Raw genomic sequence first — 6,000 nt, forward strand, 5'->3', positions numbered from 1 at the left:
CTGGTATGAGTATACTAACAACATAAAAACATTTCCAGACTTTAATTATTCAAACAAACACTTTATATGTACCCATAACTTAACCATTCTCAGCTTGGAAGACAGATAGTTCCGTCATTTCAACCGGCATAGTTTCTTCCCAAGCAAGACTTCCATTCTATTAACTCATTATAATAACTCATCTTAATAACTTAATAATTGAATTAAATCTTATCGATATACACTTCTGTATAAGAGTAGGACATCGTCCCTGCACAAAATATTATTAAGTCTTACCTTCCTGCAAAAAAACAGACTTTAATTATTCAAACAAACACTTTATATGTATCCATAACTTAACCATTCTCAGCTTGGAAGACAGATAGTTCCGTCATTTCAACCGACATAGTTTCTTCCCAAGCAAGACTTCCATTCTATTAACTCATTATAATAACTCATCTTAATAACTTAATAATTGAATTAAATCTTATCGATATACACTTCTGTATAAGGGTAGGACATCGTCCCTGCACAAAATATTATTAAGTCTTACCCTCCTGCAAAAACAGAGTTAGACATCACAATAAAAAATTTATCTCAACTAGTCAAATTTCAATTCATAATCAAAACCTCATTTAAGACATTTAAGTCTAAGTGATACCACATGGTTCATCATGCCTATTAGGAAATACCATTTATCTTTATACTAACAGGTTATTCATGACACATTCAATGAATACCTTGGGTCATTCCTGCCACATTCAAGAAATACCCATCATAACATCAACAGGTTATTCATGGCACATTCAATGAATACCTTTTTAAACGACCACTATCACCTACCCAATTTAATACTAACATTGTACACATATAGTTATTACTAAAACTAATATATAATATATAATATGGTGGCTGCACCTGTACATAAGACTGCCTACGTATTCAATATTTTAAGATTAGAATCAAGCCTTACGTAGCTCTTAACCAATAAATATCAACATCCTTGTATGTACCTTTAAGGAAAACAACAATTTATACTATATAAAATTATATACAATAAATTTCAAATACTCCCACAATCATATACGTAAAGTTTCATACTTAGAGATACACTATGAACCTTTAAATCCAAAAACTCACAATCATATATTTCTCTAATTTTGATTAAAAAAAAAACGATCTTATGAACCATATCGGTTCCAAATAAAACAACAGTCTAAAAGTAGACTACAACCAATATATAAAACACCCAAGAAGAGTTTAAGAGACTCTTAGTTCATTACTAGACATATTTTCCAAAACAGGTTCATGCACATAAAGGATATCACGGTAGGTTTTCTAGCCAACTTGTCAAAGCAATAACTTTTTCTACAAACATCCAAATGATACACTATTTGATTATTTGAAAACTAGGATATGTACACTTAAATTTCCATGTAGAACTCGAAGTCCCAACCTCAGCCCAGCTAGAAGAAAACTTAGGTTGAAAACGGTAAAAATCCTAATTTCAGCAAATTAGATTTCTGACGGACTATCTTCCGAATGACACAACCCTTTCCACAGGTATCCAAACGCTACAAGGCTTTTTGCGTTGAAAAGAAGACTCTCAGAAATTACTCTTTCATGTTTTACAAAAATACTAACTCTCACTCTAACTATATGAAAACTGGACTCGAACACAGTGCACAGAAACAGAATTCTGACGCACTGTTTTCTGTCAACCAAACTTTCCGACATCATAGCTGTCTCTACAGACCTCAGAATGCGTCGAGTCCAATTGGGTTGGAAAGAATACTCAGAAAACTCACTCTTTCATGTTTTTGCAAGAGTTTGAATCTGAACCTAACTATGTGAAACCGTGGTTCGAAAACAGGCACAGATCCTGATTTCTGCAGTCAGAAAATTCTGTCGTGCTAACTTCCGAACACCGTAACCATATCCACAAACCTCGGAATGTGACGAGGTCGTTTGGGTTGAAAAGCAGACTTTCAGACCTTAATTTTTCATGTTTTAAAAAAAACACTAGTTCAAACTCTTACTAAACCAAAATTGAGTTCGAAATCAGACCAGCGACAACACTCTGTATTTAATCATGAAACAGAGAAAAAATATATTCATATATCTCAGTCAAACATCTCCACTTTTGACCACATATCCTTCAATTGAAGAGTAATTTATTTCACCTGTAGCTATACCCATGTGTAGAATTAAATAGTACCAACTAGCCACATATCTAATATAATAAAAGAAAAAGTACCTAAAGCTAATATCATATAAACAGTACTCACGTGATTACATGACCACAAAAAAAACGGAAAAGGTCACAACACTTTTCTTGTAGTGGCTGAATCGTTGTTTAGTGTTGGTTGTACTACTCTTTTATTTATAGTCTCGAACTCTCGGTTATTAATTTATTATCAGCGGATTTGTAATATGAGGAGAGGGTTTGAAAGGAAAGTGCACAACTTCGCTTTGGTATAAAAAGTTATGATAGTGCACCTCTAAGATTCTAAGTCAATGAATGACCAACAGACCAACAGACCAACAGTTAGCATCTACATATGCATATCCCCCACGAAACACATATTGTATGTAATCAGAAAGGAAACGCAATAGAAGTTCAGTAACACGGTATGATCGATCAAACTAACAATACTTGGTTTCATCTTAAGGTTCAATAAATCAAAGAACTAAAATTACTAGTAGAACACATATATAAATAAATCAAATAGTTTTCTTAAAAGAAATAAAGTTTAGCCTACTCACCGGAATTAATCGAAAACGAAAACTTTGGTGAAAGTAAAATAACTGCCGAACTCGAAAACCAACAGTAAGGTGTTGTCTTCCTCCGCCCCTTTCTCTTTCAAGCACTCTCAAACAATAGCTATCTCTCTCTGTCTTTCTTTTTCTTATTTTCTTATTTTCGTCTTTCTGTTTTTTTCTTGTATTTCAAAAACCCTAAAAAAACTAACAAAAAAAATGGAGAGTTCGGTTGTAATCAAATCCCTCTAACTCTCCCACGTTTTTATCTTATATTATTTTATCTTTATCATTTTCTTTTTTTTTTTAAATATTATTATTACTTTTTAAACCCTAATAAATAGGGAAAAAAAATAAAAATAAACGGGGTGTTATATCAGTAGCGCGAGGATGAGTGTGGAGAGTTGAGACCCCATGGTACGTATGCGTACCATGGAAATGCCTAGAGTGTTGAGTCTTGGTAGTTGAGCCACATTGACTGGAGTGACCTTGGATCCCAAGAAGTTTGATGTGTTTCCTGGTAAGTGTAGCCCAGAAAAGAAGAAATCATTTGCTTGAGCGAGCTTTGGGTCCTTGCAAACTACGCCATTAACTCGAGCTGCCAAAAAGAAAGAGTAGATATTAACATTTGAAATGCAATTTTACGAATATATAGAATAGAAATATAGTAATCTCTAATCTCAAGAGACTAGTAGAATGCCTACAGGTCATTAGTGCAATATGTATACCTGAGCTAGTAGAGTCTGCAATGCAAAAATCTTTAAGGACTTGGCTCAAAAGCCAAAGCAAAAGAACAAGTGAAGACTAACAAACTCAAGAAAATGATAATGTGTTTTGCCATGCTCAGATCAATTAAAACTTAGAAACGAATTGGAAAAATTCCGCTTTAGCATTTGATGCAAGTTGCACTCATGAAGTTGAGGTTATTGCGAGTATTAGGCATGTAAACCTTGTTGCTCTGAACTTGAATGCTTGAACATTCATTATCTTGTACTTGAACAGAAGTTGGGCGAAACCTCCCAATGAATTTCTCCAACTCCTTGGTGTCCTTGAAATCTGCTGTGCTAAATTTCTCATCATATGTATCTGGAAGTCATAGAATTTCACAACAAGAGTCTTTCCCTGCAAAAGGAAACAAACCGCATACCACACATTGTCTTCAGATGTCTGAAATTCTAGGCTCGTGGAATCCTGGTTCACAATCACCATCTCTTACAAGTACACCACAACTTACTTAGATTCGCCAAAACTCCAAACCTGTGAAGACATGGGACATTTCAACCACCTACATGGCATTTTTAATAGCAAATACCATATCCAAACTCTCAAACACTTGGCAAAACTATGAAAAACAGTTCCTCAAAGAAAATTGCATCTAAGAAAAATCAGCACAACGTCAACTCACTCAAATTACCAAAACAAATTAGTACTTCAAAGCAACACATTATACGTTAGGAAATACCAGTTTTGTTGTATGAACTTTTGTTATCAGAGGATCTTGGTGGATTCGAACCACCATCATTTTTGGATATCTCCAAACTGCTCTGCCATTTGAGCTAAAGATCCACTATTGTCGATTTGGATGTTTTCTCAACAAATTATTTAAAAAACAACATATCCCAACTTAGCAAATTAGTAAAAACTCAACAAAAATCACTTGTAGACATTTTATCGAATACCATATGAAACAAATTTGAAAGCTTGAACTCAGAAATCAGAACTAAGAAATGGTGAAAGTGCAGATTTATGGAGGGATAACTGGTTCAGCTCTACATCTATGCAGAATCGCCTAAACTTGGCTGCGAAAGACCTCAAAGGATACAAACACAAGGTGTGCGCACTAGTGCAAAATAGCTCACGTCCTGTACCTCCAGTTTTTTTCAACAGTTTCTGAACTCTATAGGTGTTAACATTAACGACGTGCATAGTGGAGATTCAAGCGGACCTGACTATAGTGTTTGGACTCCTAACATCAAGCTCATATTCACTTGCAATTACTATAGTTTGGTCCTCCTGAACCAAATGAGATCAAGCATAACACAGATGACGCAGCTCTAAAACGAACTAACCGTAGTTCCTACTCATTCTAAGCTCGCTAAAAAATGTCAATTAAGAATGCCCTTTTAACTCCTACCACAATATCATGTCAATGTGGGCACATTTTCGAACTCACCCACCCTGATGATGAATTTAGTAGTCTTACCAGCATCAACAGTATTTTTTAAGTGCACACTATCTCATACAAGCTTAAAATGCGCATGAAAAAAAATACCATGAGAGCGGATATTAAGGAAGACTTCAGTCAAAGCTAGAGACAAGAGAAGTCAGTGCCAGCTCATCATCTTGAAACAGACTTGTAACTGTTTTTGTAACTGTTTTCTGTGTAATGAAGAGTATAAATACATGATGTAAGAACTTGATAATCAATCAATGAAAATATTAGTTTCAGTAATTCTATTTTGGTATCGGAGCAAGAAAATCGCCTTGCGGCGTTCATCGATCCATCAATAAAATTCCTAATCCTAGTTTATCAATTCCAATCAATCAATTCAAATGGCAAGAACAAATCAAACTTCTCTGCCATCAAACCCTAATCCAAATGGAGCTGAAAATCAAGCTTTTCATCAAATTACTGATCAAAGTAACGGGGTTAATCATCAAACCAATGCCGATCTTTGTTCTTCCGCTAATTACATTTCAAAACAATGTCGCCGGCCGTTCTTCCGCTATTTCTGTTCGAATCAAGATTCAATTCATAATCTTGGTATGCTACTCAAAATTCAAATTGACATCAACACTTCAATTTCAACAACAAAATCCGAATTCTCATTAATTTTTTCTACAAAATCAACGATTTCAAAGAACAATATCAAAGTTCTCAATTCAATCAAGAACCTCAAGGTTATCAAGGTCCTTATAATTCAATTCAGACTCCAAGTTATAATTTCACGGGCTTTAACGCTCCAATGGTTGTTCCACCATCAACTACATCTTATTCCTTCCGAACATCTCCAACATGGTTCCTCCGGCTCAAACGGAGAATTACTTGATGTGGAAGCAACTTTTCTTACCAGTTTGAAAACTTATGATCTAATGGATCTTATTGAAGGTACTAATCTATGTCCTTCTAAGTTTCTTATGAGTAAAATGGAAGTATCACAAATACTATTAATCCGAATATATTTCTTGGATTAAAAGAGATCAAATGTTGTTGATTTGGATAAATTCTACTTTATCCGAGGAAATTTTGCCTTATGTGGT

The sequence above is a fragment of the Coptis chinensis genome, chromosome 2 (genome assembly GCF_015680905.1).
Source record: "Coptis chinensis isolate HL-2020 chromosome 2, ASM1568090v1, whole genome shotgun sequence".
Taxonomy (NCBI): Eukaryota; Viridiplantae; Streptophyta; class Magnoliopsida; order Ranunculales; family Ranunculaceae; genus Coptis; species Coptis chinensis.